Source organism: Lissotriton helveticus, chromosome 10 (genome assembly GCF_964261635.1).
Source record: "Lissotriton helveticus chromosome 10, aLisHel1.1, whole genome shotgun sequence".
In the NCBI taxonomy this organism is placed as follows: Eukaryota; Metazoa; Chordata; class Amphibia; order Caudata; family Salamandridae; genus Lissotriton; species Lissotriton helveticus.
In genome coordinates, this window is record NC_136071.1 from 792,857,113 (window position 1) to 792,879,885 (window position 22,773).

General features: G+C 45.3%; 1 protein-coding gene and 1 pseudogene across 6 annotated transcripts in view; both read right to left on the bottom strand.

Moving 5' to 3' along the window:
* Positions 1–19,588, bottom strand: part of LOC144784107 (thioredoxin-dependent peroxide reductase, mitochondrial pseudogene) — a 75,921-nt pseudogene extending 56,333 nt beyond the window's left edge.
* Positions 1–22,773, bottom strand: part of SVIL (supervillin) — a 761,399-nt gene that overhangs the window by 685,946 nt on the left and 52,680 nt on the right. The gene's annotated exons all lie outside the window — the stretch shown is intronic.

Below are 22,773 nucleotides of genomic sequence, written 5' to 3' on the forward strand. Positions count from 1 at the left end.
GATAGAGCAGGGACCCCTGGCACAAGTAGTGTGCTCACTGGTTAGAGTGGTGTGCTCACTGGTTAGAGTGGTGAGTAGTGTGGCTCACTGGTTAGAGGCGGCAGACCCGAGAGCAGAAGTCAGCCCGGGACCAGGGTTCGATTCCCGACGCGGCAGGGTCGTGGACCTTGGTCAGCGGACTCGATAATTCTCGCTTCGGTGCTTACTCTAATCAGAGATCACACTCGGCAACTCTGGGCATTAGCTTGCCTAATCTCCAAAACGGCCCCACCAATTCCGGGGATGCCTGGCTCCACCTTGGGGACTCCCAGCAGGGACCATCCCACAGGGAAAGCCAGGACGGGTTCCCCAGAGTTATACAGCGCCGGGACGCCCCGTTGCTGGGGCAGCTGTGCGCTTTACAAGTATACTACATTTACATTTACAAGTGCCGTGCCATGGACAGGCTGCTGTAGGACCCCCCTAGAGTCGCCCACGCCAGGTGTGCGCTGTAGGTGAGCGTGGCACAGCGGATAGAGCATGGACCCTGCTGGGCACACGTGCCATGCCGTGGACAGACTGCTGTCTCAGTAGTGGCCCCAGGCCCTCTCCTGCTTCGTGAGATCAGATGGCAGAGGCCCATGTTCGCCATTTAGGTTAATCCCGGCGCACTCAGCTCGCCATCATTTGTACACAGGGCCCGTTGCCGGCTGCTGCCCCATGAGACCCGCCTGTACTAGGAGGGCACCGACAGATGTGTGCATGCCCAGTCTCCACTACGAGGGCCCTGTCATGTGCCCTGTACTGACAGATGCATGTGTATCCCCGCGTGCACCAGCAGACCTTTCCAGCATCTCGGTGTGCCACCATCAGATCCCTGAACTGACCGTGTGCCGCAGTCAGTTCGCTGTTGCCTCTGTGTGCCACTGTCATCAGATCCACCGTGTCTGCATTCTTCCTGGCATCACTGCCCTGAGTGGGCCAGCAGCAGCACTTTCTTTGGGCCAGACTCAAAATTGTCGATACGAGGTGCAGGAGCTATTCCTGGAGAAATCGATCGGTGTGCACGTTTGTGCTGCGCAGTCTAGAATCAGTGCACAGAATAGTGATGAGATCACTTACTTGTTGGGGGTTGGGTGGAAAACTGGCGAGTTGTGTACATGTTAAAAACGGTTCTGGCAATAATGCCATGCAGTCCCCAGCCCCTTCCATTAAACATGGCATTGTGTGCGCAATCCTGACCGAGTGTTCTGTGTTAGCCGCAAACAGCTACCAGTCCTGTATTGTCCTAAAAACACGCATGCACTCACCCACGCCGCGTAGCAAGACTGTATAGTTAAAACAAGCGCTAGCTGGTGACGTTGTCATTTTCTCACTTTTTGCCGTCCCACTTGGACGGACTAGGCCCGACTTCCTGCTGGTGTAAAAGGTTTATTATCTTCTTTATAGGGCCATCTGTTTGGACCCATAAAGAAGATAAACCTTTTAGCATGAACAGTGATGCCGGCCAATGGGAAAGAGGGGCGGGGCTTAGAGCCCTCTAGTGAATCTCTCTCAATGTCATTAGATCTCGCAAGCGAGACTGCGCATGCGCAGCCATCGCAGGCTTCGACCTAAAAAGATCTAGCCTCTACCTCAATGCACAAGGCTCCCTGGGAAGGGAAAGTACTGTGAAGAACAAGAATCCACATTCATATGTAATTTGAAAGCTGGTTCAGTCTATAGGGCAGCATTTGTAACAAATAGGAGCTCATCTTGCACCCCAAAGAACTTTGGGGTTGGTTACAGAATGGTATCCACAGCAATCTTGCTGGCCTTTCACAGGCAGAATTTTGCCGAATACAAAAATAAGCCTTTTTTTTTTTTTTAACTTTTGAGACAAAAAAAAAAAAAACTTAAAAATAAAAAGCTCCTGTAAAAGGAAACATTAAAAAGCAAACCAGCAAATTCGCAATAGTTTTAAACATGAGTCACTGGATTTGAAGTCCGGTTATTCACGGCTAGGAAATAACAAATGGAACCAAAAACTGGGTTCCCTGCGGTAGTTGGGTCATATGAGAAAGCACACTCCTTCCATGTTCCTCCACCAGGGTCTGCAGAGACCAGAGGGAAGCAGCAGAATGGTGGCTGGCAGTCTCCATCCTTTTTCCACCTATCTCTGGTTTCTAGAAGCAAGTGAGGTGGGAGAACACAGTCAGTCCACCGCATTGCCCTCTAGGCAATGATAAGTAAAAACATGCAGCTGACTAGTGGCTCGGACAGACCTGTCAACAGTACTAGCTTGGATTAATCCTCAACAAAGCCAGCACAGCCATCGCACCCCATCTCCGGAAAGTCATCAACACCTCCTTCAAGAGAGCTGAAAGCACGCCGAGATCAACGCCTTACTCAAGAAACCCAAGGCGGACCCCAAGGACTTTAAGAACCCATCTCCCTGCTCCTGATCCCAGAAAATGATATCGAGAAGACCGCCAACGAACAACTGAACCGCTACCTCGAGAAGAACAACATCCTGGACCCTTCCAAGTCCGGGTTCCAGAGCAACCACAGCACCGAGACAGCCCTCATCGCCGCAACCGATGACCTCAAGTCCCTGCTGGACAACGGAGAAACGGCAGCCCTCATCCTCCTGGACCAGTCAGCCGCCTTCAACACGGTCTGCCACCACACACTACGAACACGCCTCCACAACGCCGGGATTCAAGAGAAGGCTCTGGACTGGACCACCTCCTTCCTCTTTGGCAGAACACAGAGCGTCCGCATTCACCCTTCCGCTCGGAAGCCACCAAGATCTGCGGCATACCCCAGGGCTCATCCCAACTCTGTTTAACCCCGGATATCCCTGCACTTATCTACATGGCACCGCTCGCCCATGTCGCCCATCGGCAGGACCTCAACATCATCTCCTACGCTGAGGACACCCAGCTGATACTCACCTCTTCACCTCCACACCGCCAAAACCAACCTTCACAAAGGAATTAAAGGCCGTCGCTGAATGGATGAGGAACAGCCGCCTGAAGCTGAACTCTGACAAGACGGAGGTCCTCATCCTCGGATCCACCCCTTCGGCCTGGGACGACTCCTGGTGGCCGACCGCACTGGGAACCGCTCCAACACCCACCGACCACGCACGCAACCTAGGGGTCACCCTCGACTCCACCCTCTCCATGACTAAACAGGTCAACGCCGTCTCCTCCTCCTGCTTCAACACCCTCAACATGCTCCGTAGGATCTACAAGTGGATCCCCACTGAAACAAGAAGAACGGTCACCCAGGCCCTCGTCAGCAGCAGGTTGGACTACGGAAACGCCCTCTACGCAGGAACCTCGGCCAACGCATCCAGAACACCTCTGCACGCCTGATCCTCTACATCCCTCACCGCTGCCACATCACACCCCACCTGAGAGACCTGCACTGGCTCCTGGTTGTAGGAAGGTGGAATCTGATTATATGGTTACCCCAACTTCTTTCCTGGTGTTTTGCTAGTTTTCGACTTAGTTGGCCTGGGACCCTGCTATTCAGGGACCCAGACTATCTGCTTTCTCTATAAAATGGACGCCATGTACTTTAGTTACATACCAGATTGGTTACTGGGTCACCCTTGTGAGCCCCTGTATAGTGTACCCTAGGTACCCAGGGCATAGGTGTACCCTAGGCCTACCAGGGGCTGCAGCATGTATTGTGCCACCCCTGGTTTGCTTTCCAAACTGACACCACAGGTCTGTTCACACAGCCGGGGTAAGGTGGTGTAATCACCCCTTACTGATATAGTATACCTATATCTACCTTTATACATAGACACATATACATCTATAAGCCACTCCTATGGTAGGCCTTGACAATCCTGGAGGCAGAGTGCTTGGTTTTATGTGAGAGGTGCTCTGGCATGAGCTGAGCCCCTCTGCATCTCCTTATAGCGGTTCTATGATATAGCCATACCAAATACTCTTAAATGCATTATAATCCTCACGGTTAATGCTAACTATGGTTTGGCTTTATCCAAATGTCGTGTAAGGTGTCAAACACTTTGGAATCTTACCCCCCCGCCAATTCTGGCGGCGGGGGTAGCATTCAACCCTTCTAGAGGGAAAAGACATGCAAGTTACTGCTTCACCCGGTTAAAGTTAAACAGAGCCTCAGCATCACAAAATGGATGCTGCTGCCACAGACACGAGTCGGACCTCCTGTTGCTGGACGAAACTCCGGCAGGGGAGGCCTTGACAATAGGTTGCCTGTCCAGGGAGGTGCTCAGGGAGGTGCCAGCACCTCCCCAGACAGGGGTTTTGTGTATTGGGGCAGGGAGGGCTGCATTCAGTGAATGCATTTAGACACTGCCTGGGGCACACAAAGTGCTCCATGCATAGCCCGGTTTAAACCAGTTGCTGGGGCACTCCAGCCCCAGCTCTGGCATGAAACTGGACAAAGGGAAAGGGGTGTAACCACCCCCTTCTCAGGTCCACCCATAGGAGGGACCTAGTCAGGTAATCCAGCCCCCATCCTTGGTACAAGTATAGGAGCTGTGTCCTGGGACTTTAGATTATCCTGAACGAATCTTTGAAAGACATATCTTGGACCTTTGACATTCCATTCTGACTGGAAGATGGATGACATCTCCCTTGTGGTCATGGAGTGACCACCCTGTGCAAACAGGCACCAACAGCAACTTAACCGGTCTGCAGTTTCAAGGCTCCCGTCGGAACCCGAAGACTCTGCGACTCAAGAACTGGACTTCCAGACTTCTCTGACCCCGATCCACATCCACAGCAAAGCGGAGACCCTTGGCAGACACGAGAGACGTGGGACCAGGCATCTTGGACATCCTGCATTTTTCTACCTGCACTCCTTTCCTGAAGCCTCAGTAAGTTGTGCATTGGGGTACGAGAAGCCCGAGCACCATTTGAACTGAAGCTCAGGCCCCCACACTACGCGAGTGTCCAGTGAGCCCGCCTTTACATTTGTGCTAGGCGCGTCTTCCCGGTTCCTTGCCCGTTGGCTAGTGAGCCCCCGAAGACGACATCTGGAATCTAACTTGCTAACCTGGTTGCTCCAGCTTCCCTAAAAAGGAGAGGCGCCACAGACCTTGCTGGTCTGCAACAGAGCCAATCTCGATATCCTGCGTGGGTTGTGGTTGCCAAGGCTTGTTGGGTCCACTCCAGATACCGATGCTGCAGTCATCTAGATCCATCGTGGGACAGCTCGAATCCAGCTCCTGGTCATAGTCGATGCTTCCTGGACCTCGTGGCTGAAGAGACAAACTCACCTTCACCTTAAAGCACCAGACATCGTCTGGTTCCTTCCTGGTCACTGGCTAGTGACCCAGACTGTCCCCTCTGCTTTCAGGTTCTTCACATCACCGATCCACCCGGACACTTTTCCTCTGGTTGCCTGCAGCACTTCTTTGCAGCTCTCCATAGAAAACAACGAAACCAGACACGAAAAGACACCTATGCACCCAGCTTCCCTGGGTGAGCTAACACAAGTACTCCGGTGCTCCCGTTGGTCTGGACTCTCGAAGTGTCCTAGTTTAAAAGGGTTCCATCCGGAAGTGTCCTTAAATTGTAACTTTTATGAATTCTATAGAAAGTCAATGGGAACCCGCGCCTGTGTATAGACACTGCACGCGACTCCCGTGGGTCTCCTACTTCCTAACCTCTGGTTGTTTAGTGCAGCCCCAGCGATTCTACAGGCCCTAGGCCTGCTTTCTAACTCTTACGTGGTACTTATACCACTTTCCTAGTATATGGTTTGTGAGGCCCCTAGGCCATAACGTATACTGTGCAACTTATCGTATATTAACTGTGTGACTTGTATTGTATTTGGACCTCTGACCTCATAAAGAGTGCAGAGGGGTTGTGTTTAGATTAAATACATATATATTTGATATATACACCTTATGTGGTGTCCCTTCATTTGGTATTCAAGGGATTAAATATGGTAAAACAACTTGCTTAACTCGCCTACTGAAGTCTTAGCCTTAGGACTGCTGGTTCATGCTACCACTAGGATAGCTTTCTATACGGTTGACTTAACAACCACCATCAATAAGGGTCAATTAGACTGGTACAAGGTGCCCACTAGAACTAGTGGACATCATATGCCAGGCTAACTTCTCACACCAGTCAACAAGAGGATAACCTTCAAGCTCTTCACCCAAGCACACAAGGCACTCCACAACACCAGACCAACGTACCACAGACGACTCCGCTTCTACACCCCCACCCGCCAGCTCCGCCGACCTCGCCACAGTCCCCCGCTTCCGAAGAGCGACCTCCGGCGGCAGATCGTTCTCCTACCTCGCCACCCAGACCTGGAACACCCTCCCCATCCACCTACGGCAGACCCGTCGACCTTCTGACAACACCCCAAGACCTGGCTTTTCGAGCAGTAGCAGAATTCCCCACCCCAGCACCTTGAGACCCTCACGGGGGAGTAGTGCGCTTTACAAATGACATGATTGATTGATCCGCGAGAGTGGCCAACAGGTCTTCTAGCAGAAAGAGCCCCAGAGAATGGTCTGACAGGAGGCCACGTCACTTTTTTTTTAATGGGTCAGCGGTATATGCAGAGGCTGGTGAGCAGGAGAAGCCTAGGTGATTTTTTTTTTTTGTACTAGAGGAAGAAAAGTGCAGAGTGTGGTATCGGAGGATTGAAGATGACTTTAATCCATTTGATGAGCAAGCAATGGTCAGCGAGTGTTGGGGATGAGTAGCAAGCAGGTCCTCAATGTAAAATAGGGCAGGTGGGCAAGGAAGGAGTGTATGTTTTGTATAGAGCCAGCATTACCAATCTATAATTCTGTTTGCTTAATGTGCACAGAACCCAAAACACCAGCAACCCTGTCTACTGTGAGGTTTTATGCATCCAAGTACATGTGCTCGACTGAGTCTAGAGTGTAATATTCCATTACCACTAGGGTACATGATTTACGATAGGTGATGTCTACAGGAACCAATCAAGTCACTAAAGTGTTAGATTGCACCTGGCAGAAGCGGGTACATTTCACAGTTTCTTCGTGTGTGCATAAGTTAAGAGCAAGAAGTTATGTACATAAAGTGATTAAATGCTCTGTAAGGTGACTGGAATACAAAGTGTGTAAACTGATTTTTCAATGCGTTTCTTCTGTACTGGGGTTACCTGGAATTTCACCTTTAGACTACAATATTAGGGGGGCGTTTCTAGTGCACTTGGTCGTATGAACTTGTTTAACTGGGCCTCATTTATTTAAACTGACATAACCCTGGCGGTCACCTAAAAAGCTACAGACATTACTTTAAATAACATTTAAATCTATTGCTTTAGCTCCAATACCTGGTCAGTAGTTTACATCTTTCCTTGCACGAGACTTTCAACAACTGAAGACCCAGCACAGCTTCGGGCCACCCTGAGCTCTAGCAAAGTGCGCTTCGATGCATTTATGCTGGAATGTAAAAATGGATGAGACCTATAGAACCTTCAACAATTGAACAAGGAAAAATCATGTAAAGAATAAAAATCATGTAAAGAATAGATTTCTTTATGAGCATTATTATATTTCCTATTTTCCTGTGCAGTTATTTTAATCAGTTCTACCATTTTGTAAGAGAGATTTCTTGTTTTTAGTAACTTATGACTGTTTCTTCATTTTCTGTCATTGCTTCTTTATACTTCAATAAACTTCAAACTAAAAAAAAAAAAAAAAAAAAAAAAAAAATAGATTTCTCCACCCACCTCCTCAATACATAACCAAGAACACTGGCGTATGTACCCACCACTTTAAGCAGTAGCGGCCCGTGATGGAGTGCTGGCCAGGCGCAGACGTGGGGCGGGGGAGGGGCAGGGTGGTGGGTAGTAAACTCCAGAATACGGCCGCACAGAGGCAAGTACACAAACAAATATAACAAATTTCGTTGCGCGCGCTGCATCGCCAAATGCAATGCAGCGTGCGTAATGAAATTTGTTTTATTTATGTGTATACCGTTAGGCCATAATCAGGAGTTCACTACCCCGCACCCTGCCCCTCCCCCGACCCACGTCCGCACCGGGCAGCACTCCCACCACGGGCCGCTACGGACAAAGTGGGGGAGGGGGTCAAACAAAAACAGACCCATAAATTCAATCCATATAATTGCGAGTTATCTACAATACCGAAGGCTTCTTGAACAAGTAATGACGTGTGGTTCAAAAGTTCTCCACTGGGCGGTAGGAGCCTGAGGGAGAGTGACCAGAACTATGCCGTCACTCATGTGTTAAACTAGTTGATATATAGTTCGAGTTAAAAGTGTTTAGTCCTTCAACTATTATTAAATGCAATGACCAGCAATTGTACTGTGTGACCGCTTTTTTATTAGAAAATACAAACAATTGTGAAATCACTAGTCTATAAACTATTGGTTTTGTCAGCCCGTTTGAAGTCGTACCTTAGTGGTATCGTTTTAGGGACTTCCACCCGTTGGTTGGAGTCTCGTTGGAATGCCAATCAAATGATTTACTGTGAAAATAAATGCAGGAATAGGCACTTAAATTACTGAACTAAATGTCTATTTTAGACACAGAGGCGAGATGGCTAGAATGTGGCCGGGCAATAACTCACCGAGATCTGGCAGGGGATGGCTCCTACCGCCCAGTGGAGAACTAAGAACTTTTGAACCACAAGTCATTACTTGATTAAGAAGCCTTCGGTATTGTAGAGAACTCACAAATCTATAATTCGGTAAGCTTGACTCTTCCCTTACAGCTTTAAAAGATATTTCTTTCACATAACACACCTTACAAAGTTCTCTCAATTAACCCCTTTGCCGTGACTTCGCGGCACTTCTGCAAAATGGGCTGGGCCGCGTCGGCCGTTGGCCGACGGCAGCACTAGCAAGTGGTTAATCCTTTAGGCTGCCTATCCTCCCCCACCCCCCCTCCTGAAGACCCACCTTGAAGCACTTCAAATAACTGCGCATACTTCAGGGTCGAAACGCCGACGCACCACGTCTACACAACGCTCATGATCAGTCTAAATAATTATTGGATCTTGCAGCGTATGTGCAACAATCAGAAGGACAAACAGAAAATCTTCTTCCCTTCCCATGTTTCACGTTCAATTGTCTTGTACATAGTGTACTGTCTATGTCACCAACCACCACGTCACGTTTCTCACCAGTCACCTATTCCTTCTGCAATTGAATTTGTAAATTGCGACAGCCTTGAATAGTTGTCATTTTTTTCTGAATACAGCATTTAATACTATACATCGATGTGTGTTATGTTATTTTCTTTCCTTAAATCGTTCGTGTTTGCTACAAGTAAGCTTTCGCTACTTTAGAGTACTCTAAAGTAATCTATAAACCCCAACAGAACCAATTGCTAGCATGGGGCATTGATTTCAATGCCCCATCCTGCTCCGAAGCTACAGAAAATGAAATCAAGGACTCACTTCTGAGTTACTAAAAACAGAAGCTACAGGAATTTGTATGCCCTACTTAAGGTTTATCAGCTCTTTGGCCAGATAGTCTTCAGGAACAAGGTGCCTATTACACAAAGGACAAATAGGTAGGCAATGTGGTCATTATGACCTGCTGCAGGAATCACTGATTTTTTTCAACCCAGACAAAGACCATTTTGTAGCCTACACAGAAGATGGTTTTGCGGTGTTAAGAAAACGTGACCGCACCTGCAGCACATGCTTCCCACTGAGTGGTTATATTCAAAGAAATGGAGGGAGCCACTCATCTAAAAATGACCTGTCATTAACTAAACCCGATGCCAGTCATCTTGGATAGCAAGCCACCAACAACGTGGTATCCAATGCTTCATTGTGGTCTCCACAGAAGGTATGACCTGTCCATGCTCTGGAGCCTATGGCATGGTCCTCCCCTTTTGAGGGAGGGTGTGGGGGGGGGGCATGGTGTGGAGTACGTTAGCGCTAAGGATATACAGTGTATAGTTAGATTTAATAATATGAGAAGTGAAAGGCCCATGGTATTACCCCTCAATTAGCTATTATGTTCAAATTTGCCTTAGTTGGCAGATCACTTAGTGAGTGGTATAATTTAAGAACTTGTAATTTTTAAGAAAAACCAGATAGACCACAGCCTTATCCCACAAACCGGAGACTTTACGTAAATCCTTTCAAAGATCCAGTAGGTTCTGGGTTCTTTATCAGCAGCCATTTATGAGAAACTTAACTTGTATATTTTCAGTGGTCAGTTATAGTCACAGAAAATGCAAAGCATCACCCCGGTGCTCGCGACTTAAGGATGGACCAACCTAGGTGGTCAACCTGAACCTTTTCAGCATCAAGGGACTGTGTTGCTGATGGACATCACGGGCTCCGCGGACAATCTGACCAGTGAACAGAGTTGGACTGGTTGCAATCCGCTTCAGAGGTGGTTTTTTTTTCTCCATAAAAACTGTGTTTCTTAGAGTGATTAATACATATTAGCAAAGGTTTTACAGCTTTTTGTTTACTGAAAACACCTCTCAAAGAGGAGTTTTGCCAATGGTCTGAAACATCTGCATCAGAAGAGGAGGAGCGAGAGCAGCTGGAGAATAAACCTTTTCCTAAAAAGGACAATACTGCCACAGCATTACCGTACTGCTTTGAACAGGGCGCCAATAGCCTTAATGCCTTTACCTGCAGGGATTATAATGGCTGGCGTTTACCTGCTCCCTGCACGGGCCCATAACCACCAACAGGTTAAAGCCCTGGCTACTGGGAGAGTCAGCAGCTGTTGATATTCATAAATATATGCTTGCTCATCTTGTTAGGATCTGGCCTAGGCTTGCCAAATGACAGATGGGCGATTGTCCATTGTTTCTTTGGGAACTTTCAAATGAGCATAGTTTCCAACAGTTGGATCTTCGAAACGCAAAAGTGTTATTGCAACACGATAAGACATGTAACATGTCCTGGTTACAGAAGGCTTGGTCACAGAATTGAGCAATTTTGATGGCTCTTATAGCTTTCAGGGTGACGGCTTTTTGACGGCTTTTGAAGCTTCCATATGTTGCCACGTTTAAATAGGAAGGAGAGAATCTCCGGGTAGTGAGTTCAACAGGTATGTGCCCTTCAATGGTTTCTTTCCAGCCCAGACTGAAGAGCATTGGAAGCATTATTTAGAGTACAGCAGAGTTAAGCCACCCCAGTGGTGGGTGATCCTGGCTTATTGATGGGGTTTAATCCATACTTCAGTGTAAAACAAAACACAGACCACTATCAATGCAGAAAAGCAAATATTTATGATAAAATGCAAATTAACCAAGTCATTAAAAATGTATGTGAAGCTCACCAAGCATATAAATGTAGGATTACCTAGGTATCAAGATTGATAACCAGATCCATTAGGGAGCACAAGTAACCAAATCAAACACAACATCGTCCTAACACAAGGGAGTTAGGAGATTCACAAGCAGCAATCACCTGATCAAGCCACTAACGGCATATAAAAACAAAAGCTGTGGCCTATGCTGCCTAAAGCTTGGGGCATACAAAATGTGCATTCATTGCAAAAACGGGAAAACGCCTTTGAGATTATTACATCTAGGCGCTGACAGACCGATGGTGAAACTTAGAGCAGAGTTTGGAAGGACTACTCAAGTGTTTTATCGCCTCGGATCCAAATACCTTATAGGACGAGAGTCTGGATCACCCTGAATCTCGGGGCATATTAAAAGACCCTGCGGGATCAACTGAGAAGTTAGAATGTGGAGAAGACCCTGAAGACGATAGACAATTTGGTCTTAATCCAGATATGATGAATCAGGTAAAAAAAAAAAAAAGTTTTTTTAATTTTATTTTTTAAAGGACTATGTAATCCTTTATGGGTTCCAGAGTAGCATGCTCACCGGAAGAGCGCTTCAACAACCCATCCGGGGTAGCAAGTGCTATATAAACGCTAAACTTTTTCCCCCTCTATCCCTCCACTATCCTGCTCAATCCAAGTAACTGACTAACATAACCACCACTCAAATACTAATTCACCACTAATCCTCCGAGTTCCGGAATAGCATTCTACTCTCCGAAAAAGCACTGAGACGGTTCGTCAGGGCTAGTAAACACTATATAAATCCAATTACAATACAATATGTGGTGCAAGAAAAGCTCCATGCTAATAAAATAGCAGATATTGAAGCTGGAGCCACGGTGAGAACCATTTTTCAATTCAATATTTTCCCCGCCCCAGAAAAGGGCTCCATCTTACAAAGCAGGTGTGGTCCTTTGCTAACTCATGGAAGACCCATGGATCTAAAACGGACATGTGCTCCTTAATGCAACAACTCTGAGACTTCAAAAGCTATCTCCTCTCCCCCCCCCCCCTTTAAGAACCTACCCTGAGAAAGTGCAAGGCTGCTCTATCTTTCGGTTTCAGAACTGACTTACCAGAAATTTACCAGGCAGTAGCATCCTACATATCCACTTCCTGGAAGGTTTCCAGATCTGCCCAAACCCAGACGTGCATGCCATTATTGTAGGAAGGTAAGATGTAATGGATTTAGTTTAGATGATGGGAATTTGGACCAACTTATTCAGGTTGGTTGGTCACTTGACCGAGGGCCAACTTGTCAGAACTAAGCCTGTGCAGTAATGAATGTTCAGGAAGTTCTTCCTTCTTTAGGATATGTAGCCAGTGGTTAGTCTACCAATATCAAAACCATGCGTTTTGAATAATGGGACCCCAAAAGCGGATTTGCTACAAGTGTCTTATTTTGTAAAAGTCCATATTCCGAGAAGTGAAATTGTTCGGCTTTACTAGATGTCAGTTTAGCTTGTGCAGACCTCCTGATCTACAAGCAGACATATTAATTGCTCAAAATGTTTGTGTCAGGGCACACTGTGTACAAATAAGCTTCACTAAACTTTCATGCCATTTATTTCTTGCATCAAAATCCCTTCGGGTCTTCCATAAAGTGCCGGAAGCATTCATTACATTGAGGACATTGTCATCTGGGAACTCTATAAATAAAGCACAAGGAATTTGTGAAATATCTTAACCAAAACACAGACCAATCTATAATTTACATCATTGGGATAACCACCAAATCCCATGCTCAGACCTTTTGATCGAAAATGAAAGGAAAACTCATATCACCCCTTTACAGAAACGCAACCAAAACAAAATCTTGCTATCATACCATAGCTTTCACCCACGGTCCCATAGAAATTGGCCTCCACATGGCCAATTCCTGAGGCAAAGACGCAATTGAAAGCACAATTCTGAATAATTTTAAGAGCACTTACTACGGGACAGATTGAGAGAGGTTAATAATGCAAACCTGTTAAGTCTGCTATGAAAAGAGCCTGGTATGATCACAGATAGAACCTTCTGCAAATCACATTATTTTTTTTTATTTTTTTTTTAAGAGTGCAACAAACTAACAAGTGTAACAACTTTGTTTAAACACAAGCATTCGTTAGATATTGGCATATCCTACAGTGTGGGATCTTAATTAGATTTACCATAGTTTTCCTTTAAAAAGGGGCACAATTATAGAGTATAATTTGGTGAATTCTGCAGGCAGGTAACTAGACAAGATACCACTGGCAGTGAATGGGGCCTTCCTACCGTGAAAGGACATTATAAATGAGATAGTTGCATTATTTGCTAATTTACATGCAATACTAGTGTTTTGAACATGACACTATCAATGTAGAACTAAGATTTCTCCAAGTGGAATATCACCAATGTGGGTTGCAGTATATAGTGACAGTGTCCTTTATTTTACATTGGACAGACAACCCAACAGGTCGAAGCTCACATCAGACAGCACCAAAGCAGAATCCGACGGGGAGCAGTCACAGCTTCATTGGTTTCACACTATCTTGACCAGCACCATACGGCGAACGACACACGCCAAGTGTTGGATGTGGCCTGGATGTCAACGAGAGGGGACCTTTCCCTCATCTAACAAAAACTTGACTACATGGATAGGATTGGTTTCCCTACTTCAGGAGTAGTGCATTGCAATCTACAAGAATGTTTATGGACTTCAGTTCTATGCAGCTTAGTTTAAGATCTGTACATAATATCATGGTTTCAAAACTAAAATTTCACAAACTATATTACCTTGCCCTGTACTTTAAATATGCAGGTTTTAGAAATAGTGTTGGACTCCCGATTTCCTCCTTGGGTTCACCCCGGTTACCTGAATTTTTTTACTTTTTGTTCCTATTCCTCTTTTCTGCCGCAACATCTATTTATAGTACAGTCTATTTTTTCACTAGGGGTCTGACATTACAGTATTTTAATGCGACACCAAATGCTTCTGTAGATTCATTATAGTTCTCGCCTCCGAGAGCCACACCTCCTCCTTTGATGCATTAGTTTCGTAACTGTGCACTGCATTCCAAGCCTCGTTTTGAACCACTTCTTGAAAGTGCATGCTTGCTTCGGGCAGTGATGCTCGCTCGGCCCTTTACAATACTGGGGCATTGACTCCAGAAGACGCACATCAAATTATCTAGCTTACTGTGGGTAATCTACCCATCTTGGCCTCTTCTTTCAGACGCTGCTACTCAGGGGTGAGTAATAACAATGTGTATTCCTGGTACGCTTTCCTTTCCACTCGTCATTTGTGATTGAATACATTTTAGTTGTTTTTCTCCTGCCATTACAGACTTACAACCTAGAGCAAGAAATACATTTTTCACCCAAAACTTTGGGATGTGCATGCAAACTTGTTCATATAGGACTTTTTAGGTCTCGCCTGTCGATGCGCATGCGCATCGAGCAAGCGAGACTATGGGGGCTTATCCACTCTTGATCCACTGCAAGGAATCGTGGCGATTCCTTGCAGTGCCCGTGACTTTTAAGCTCAATGCGCATTGAGCTTAAAAGCGCGTGCACGTCCGTCTTGTTTTACCCGCTCCGCCCCCTCCCCTTCCCGCTGTGTACCATTTCTCCTCCCCCCTCCCCTCTCCTCCGTCCGTCTTGTTTGTTTAATTTAACCCGCTCCGCCCCCTCCCCTTCCCGCCGTGTCGCATTTCTCCTCCCCCCTCCCCTCTCTTCCCTCAGTCTCGTTTGTTTAATTTAACCCGCTCTGCCCCCTCCCCTTCCCGCCGTGTCGCATTTCTCCTCCCCCCTCCCCTCTCTTCCCTCCGTCTCGTTTGTTTATTTTACCCGCTCCGCCCCCTCCCGAGTTAGCCCACTGCTCTCTTCCCAGCTCTGAAGATCATCCTCGGCAAAAGAGCCGCCGACCCGCAGCCAGCATCAATGCGGTACAGACCTAGGACTATGCTGGTAAGTACTGGCCTCCGGTGCAAATGCTTGTTTCCTTTGTTGAAGGATGGGACATGTAATTTCCTGCCTGACTTTAACGTGGCTGCTGGATCAGTGAGCGAATTGTGTATTTTGTCTGCCTTTCTGGCCTCTTACCAAGCCCGGTCATGTGGTTCTAGAGCGCAGATGCGTGCGAGGGCTGCAAAGAAGTAAACAAACGAGTGGGCGCTGTGGTGTGTCACCGACGAGTTGAATAAACAATTTCCCACGGCAAAAATCGTGAAATAAAGCTCTTATCTTTGATTTATGGTAGTTGCGCTGTTGAAATGAGATATACTTCTATCAGCCCCACCTCTTGACAGAATGTACACACATCATGACACCGTCCCAACTTTATTTCTTGGCAAGCAAGCGCAAATAATACAGAAATCTACCTGTTTAGCATGTACTGCAGTGCATTTCCTTAAGTAGGATCCACACCACAGGGTATCCGGGTGACCCGAATGTGTAGGGACTGTCCCGGGTTTCAACATCATTCTAGCCAGTACATTTAGCAAGTAGACAAACGAGTGAACAAAGGTGATTTGTCATGCGCTCCAGTGCAGAATGAGTTAGAAGCCCTCTACGGAAAATTATTAACTGAGAAGATCTGATGTGTAAAAGTTTGCATTTATTTACTCCTTATGTTTGTTTTCTACATTGGTGTTCTGTGGCCCTCAATTGATGCAAACTTGTGGTCTTGCTTCTGTGTTTCAGCAATGTCTCGGTGTTTGGTTTTCAAAGTCTGATCGCCATGCCTTAAAAATAATGCATTTTGCAAGCTGCATGTGAACTTACACTACAGCTCGTTACAAATAAATGCATCTCTGTTGACACCACTCATTCCTTTGGACGTACCTCTTAGGCAATTGTGGGGAAGAATGACTTGTGTATTTTTAGTGTTTTGAGGGCCCAGAATGTGACAGAAAGCATTGTGAAAATGAAGTTGTTTTAAACTCACATTATACCAGAATACGGTAGGCTGTCACAAAATGTGTAAAAAAAAAATAGGTTTAAGAAAAAAGCGCTTTCAAATTATAGATTTTTTGTAATACACCATCAGACTGTAACTCGTGCAAACATTTTTATACGTGTCCATTACAATCACGCACTCCACAGCTCAGCAGCTGACACCCTTACAGTGCCTCTCAAGTAGCATAGATCTATGTCATCACAAGGTTTCAAAGGGCTCCATCAATTAAAGCCTCACCCTCACCAACCCTCACCCTCACTCACCCTCAACCCCTCACCCTCACTCACCCTCACTCACCCTCACCCTCACCCTCACTCACCCTCACCCTCACCCTCACCCTCACCCTCACCCTCACCCTCACTCACCCTCACTCACCCTCACTCACCCTCAACCACTCACCCTCAACCACTCACCCTCACTCACCCTCACTCAGCGCAACCACAGCATCTTCACTAAATATATTTAATAAACTTTAAGCTATTGGCAATATAAAATAAAATCCATTTTATTTACGTATTAATTATTAATTGTTTTTTTAAGCCATTGATTTTTTTTATATCAATACATATAAGTCACATATAAGTCCCGTTAATACAAAACATGTTGCTTTACAAATGCTAGAGGTGTCACATTTACAAAAATTATAACTATTGGCTTTGTAAAGAAGAAAGCTATTAATTTAGCTATTTAGAAAAAACAACACAAATAAAAAAAAAAAAAAAAAATAACACCTATAGCTCAAACTTTACTACTGCGAGACCTATTGCATTTCCAATGCTTGTTGATTTGTTATATCCATCCCTTGTCTAGAATCGGCTTTCAGGTAAACTCCTTTGGATCTTTACATTAATGGCACCACATAGACTACCATTTTTGACCAATCCGTGTCCATTAACTATTACAGATATCCCCTCCATTTTCTACATCCTGATTAGACCCCAATATCCTAGCTAAGGGGGTCGAAACGTTACTAAAGTCTGTTGACAAACAATTAGACATTGGTAACGTTTTTAATATTTTAGGAATCCTATATGGTTTGTTGCTACTATATCAGCTTTCATTTAACTTTTGAATAGGTCTTGTGATTGCTTTGACACTGGGGACACTGTACTTTAATTCGTTCATGTATATATATATATATATATATATATATATATATATATATATATATATATATATATATATAGTGACACCACTGGATACAGTGATCTTGTATTAATAGTTTGGCATTAAGGCCTAATTACATGGCAGTCGGATTAGAGTACGGCAAATGGAAGTGCCTTCCCAGTGTGTTCTTGTGGTTGGAGTGTCTGCCATTTATTGCAGTATTATCCCTCTACCTGTGTTTGGTACTCTTTTGTAACATGCACACGTCACTTTTCTCTTGTAACACACTGTTTGCTACCTCTTACATTTTGTTTGCTTTAGATAATTGCACAAGTGCCACTATAGCCTACATAACGTTTGTTCTTGTGCTGGAGTGTCTGCCAATTGTTGCAGTAGTATACCTCTACTTGTACTTTGTACGCTTTTGTAACTTGCACACATGTCACTTTTTCCTCCGGTAATGTACAGTTTGCTACCTCTTGTATTTTGTTTGGTCACATTTGTCACTTTTGCCTCATGTAACTCAACGTCTGCTCTTGTAATTGGTTCCCTTGTAATTTTCTCCTCGTGTATCATTACTGTTTCTTTTGTGAAGCGCTCTGGCACCTTCGGGTAAAGTCCGCGCTATATAAAAATGCATTAAATAAATAAAATAAAACCATAGTTTCAGAGAAGGAACTGTCCAACAAGGAGTCAGCAGTTCCGCGCTCCCTATTACAATACAACCGCCGTGCAGGCAGTAAAATGCATTTTATTTTTCTAGTGCGGTTTGTTTTGCGGGCCAGGAAAAAGGGCCGCAGCACAAGCTACACTTGAACAAGCATTGGAAATGCAATAGGTCTCGGATTTATTGGAGTTGGAGCGAATGGCATTGGAAATGGCAATGTCTTTTAGCCAGGTGTTATGGAGTCTACGCATGTGGTGTGTAGTGGAATTGTGGGGTGGATTGGATTGCTAGTTGTGGAATTGTGTAGCGTGAAATTGTGTGGTGTGGATTGTATTTGTGTAGTGAAATGATGTGGCATGGTGCAATGTTGTGGGTAGTAATTATGTGGTATTAAGTTTACTGGAATTGTGTGGAGTGGGATGGTGTGTTATTGAGTAATTATGTGTAATGGTATTTTGTGTTGTGGAATGGTATGTGGTGGAGTTATATTAATGCTTGTTGTATGTGCGTCTACCTGTGTGGACTGGTGCATATGTTGGTGTTCACTTGTGTATGTCTGTTTTGTGTTCCTCTTTGTATGTGTGACTGTACATCTGTGGGTGCCTGTGTGGATTGGTGCATATGTTGGTGTTTGCGTGTTTATGTCTGTTTTGCGTTCCTCTCTATTACTGTTTGTCTGTGGCTCTTCCACTGCTGAAGATGATGGCGACTCAACATACTGCTATCATGACCGTTACGAGGCGCAATATACGAGAACTGAGCGAAGTTTACCTGCTCTCCGAGGCTCCTGTCTAGTAAAGTGTTGAATAAGGGTCCACAAACCATGGATGGGTGTAACCGACAGCAGTGGCTGCACACAAGAATCAGACCCTCGAGAATGACAACACAACGCATTGCTCCATCACTGCACATGACAACGCATTGCTCCATCACTGCACATGACAACGCATTGCTCCATAACTGCACATGACAACGCATTGCTCCATCACTGCACATGACAACGCATTGCTCCATCACTGCACATGACCATGCAGCCCTATACCAATCACTGCAAATGACCATGCAGCGCTATACCAATCACTGCAAATGACCATGCAGCGCTATACCAATCACTGCAAATGACCATGCAGCGCTATACCAATCACTGCAAATGACCATGCAGCGCTATACCAATCACTGCAAATGACCATGCAGCGCTATACCAATCACTGCAAATGACCATGCAGCGCTATACCAATTACTGCAAATGACCATACAGCGCTATACCAATTACTGCAAATGACCATGCAGCGCTATACCAATCACTGCCTGCCACCTTTCTGCTGCGCGTCGCCTAGCCATCAATTATATAGCGGGAGACGAGGGTTTGCTCCCCTTCGGTCTAATGCTCGCTTTTCTTTTCTCTGTTTTCATCCTGAGAACCCCTATCGTGTACATGCACAATAGGACCTGGAGTGCACGCGCCGCAAAAGACACCGCCGACGCTCTGCCCTCTGTGCACTGGTACTAAACCTGGCCAGCTCCTTGTATCCAAGCATACCTTTGAGCTAGCTGGGCGGGTTCATGCACACACTCCAGAAGATTCTGTGCTACGCTGATCAGGGCGGGGCAGACGCGAGCTTTCATCCTTCGGAGCTCCATGAAACCACAGTTCACGTGCTACAGCACAAATATTGATAAAATATGGCTCCGGGTCACATTTTATGGCTCAGTAGAGTTAGTGTTCAGGAACCCCTCCTTCAAAGTGGTCAAACAGAATACCACTAAAATGGCTCGTGAGTGGTGCGCGTGCCACTGCGAGCATAGGTCTTCAATTATCGCGTCTGGATGCGATAATTGAAGACATATGGCCTTTGGTGCGCGTAACAGACACCAGTAGGCCATGGGCAGAGCTACGCGACCGCCCATCGCCTATTGTGTGTTCTGTTTTGAAAGTAAACACACGCAAACGCCAATGAAAATGGACCTAGGAAATAACACGCACAAGCTGCATGGAATTTCCAGGTCCATTTTCAAAACCCAGAGAAAAGGACTCTGGCTGCGCGACACTGCTGCACAGTGTACGCTAGGCCAGAGACCTAAAAATGCCTTTCGTGTATATCCATGCACAGTTTGGCAGGCACCATGTGGTGCCTAGCAAACGGTGCATGGATGTGTCGGCGAGCACTATGTGTGACCCCCCCACGCCCCATAGCCGAGGCCCTTAGGGAAACGTGCGCCCTGCCAGGTGGCCCCTTAAGTCCCATTCCAGTTGCCTTTTAATGGCAGTCAGACTGCCATGAGAACGCAGTCGGAATGGGCCATCGTAATCCCTGCAGCGGTGCCTCAGAGGTGAGGGACTTTAGGGGGCAAGGGCTGATGTTTCGGGGTCGTGAGGGGTCAGCAAGGAATGGCGTTTATGGGTGGTGATGTGTTGGCAAACTAAAAGCTTTTGCAGTAATTGTTTGACCATGTGAAAGTTATAAATATGAAATAATGTTCTCTGAAGTAAAGCATTGTAATAAAAATCTGACAATACGGTTTCTGAAAGTTTAACACCTGCAACCATTGCATTGGCACAAAAAAAAAAAAAAAGGCATTCTAAAGCAAATATTGACCAAACCCAAATGCTATAAATTGGTTTCTACGAAAAGGTAATTGCCAATCATTCTGAAAGCTTCCATTAAACAGTTTACATTAAATGGTTTCTCAGTAACTAAATCGTTTTATGTGAAATCACATACAACCATAAGTAACTACGATATGCATATTTTTAGTAAAAACAAAAAGGTCTTAGCCAACATCCCCTAAAGAAAATTCTGTGTCACTAGCTGCAAGCCTCTTGCCTTTGAGAAAGAAAAAAATGGGAAAGAAAAAAGAATTTAGAATGAATGAACAAAAGGAGAGAAAGAAACAAAATGTGGATAACTTACTACAGAACAGCTTTGGACACCATCAGGCAGTGTGTGAAATAGCAGCAGTCAGAAAAGCATAACAGTCCACAAAGAAATTTACAACAGCACTGGCAGGAGATTGGATCTGATGAAGATGGAATGTGCATCAGAGTCATCCTTCTATCACATCACGCTCTAAAAAACAAAAGGCAACACTAAAGCAAAACAAACCGCACTGAAGAGCACTAGCTGGTGTGCTCAATGTTAACCAAAGGCTTAAGTAGGCTGGCCCACGCTAAAAGGCGAAAGCAAAATGTGAATGACAAACCAATGGATGAAGAGAGGTGGTTGAAAAGCCTTTTATGTATGTAGATGATTCATATTTTAGTAAAATTAAAGGTCTTGACTAATGTCAGACTTAATACAGTAAAGTGTAAGGGGAAGCTGGCTATTATTGTAATGGTAATATCGCCACCTCCCCCTGGCTTAGCAGCAAAGAGTGCGAGGGTCAACAACATTAACAAAGCAAGAGCCTCATGCTTCCAGCCGGTCTTAGGAGATGTGCAGCTCAGCCTGCACAGGCAATTACTTTAGACTCTACGATCATGGTTATAGTGGCATTTGTTCTTTAACACAGCAACAGGGGTGGATGGGGTGAGGTAAAACTATTGCCAGGAGGCTGGGCACCATTTTGGCTAACCAGTCCTCATGGGACAAGAGCTAAGACAACGCCAGACATACAGCCCAAACGAAGCTCAAGTCTTTCGTGCTCACCTCTATATACAATGTCAAATTGCAGGGAGCTGAAATAGCATATGATGCTCCAGTTCAGAAATACACTTGAAAGGTTCCGCTGTTTGTATTCAAGGAACATAGCCTTCGTAGGAAGAAAGCGTGCTCAGCCCATTGCGCAACACCCCCCTTCTGAGCAAGGAAGTATATAGGCAGCCCTTGCCAATATCTCACAATATTTAAATCAATTCTCAGCTCAAGTGAAAGGCAGTATGATAGTGTTTTAGTAAAGGAATACACTTAGTTGGCATCACAGTAGGAATGCTTCAAATATACAGATTTTTTGATATCAGATCAGGAGATGCCGGAAGGACTTTTAAAGGCACAAAATTTAGCACAGGTTTAAATTAAAAATAAGTAAATAAAAAAGGGAGCATAATACAACATCAAAAGCAATAGCTTGCTTCCACCATAAGAAGTGAATTATACACGAACACATGGCAGACAAAGGTTTACACACTAATATTTGGCTACCCCACTAACAAAGATGGCAAGCTTGGGATGGAAGCCATGAGTCATTTCCGAAGGCGTGGAGTTATGATGCAGGTGGAAGGGTCAATACCCCCACCAGCCCAATGTGCTTTTAAAGCATATCATTCAGTACTATTTTCTTTACAGGAGAATCCCTTCACAGACTAAGAAAACTACTTTGAATTTCTAGGTTGTATCCTACCTCCATGGGCTAAAGACGGTACCATGTGCCAATCAATCCAAAACATTCCTTGTGGGGGTGGTCGTAAGGTGAAAGGCAGAGGACACATTCTCAACCATTAACCACGGCTATGTATAAAGGTTTTTCCATTTTTCCATGTTTTTGCTCATCTTGCAGGCCAACACCTTTTGTTGTAAGCAGGACACTATTAACATTGAATTTTATTCGGGAAGGGGTAGCAGATTGAAGAATGACCTGCAGTTAATGTGAGCCTTGGTCAAACAAAAAGTGGTTTTGGCAACACTCCTCCCTCCACTAAACGTGTCATACAGTTAAACAAAAAAAAAAAACAGACCACTTCCAGTACAAAAAGAAGCCAGTTCTCCACTCCCAAATGTCATGCACCCCCTCTAAATATCCCCTCAACTTCAAGCATGGGAGCATTTATTCAAAACCTACTTTGTTCTAGTTTTACATGCTTCCCTCACAGTGGGAATCCCCTGGTCGTA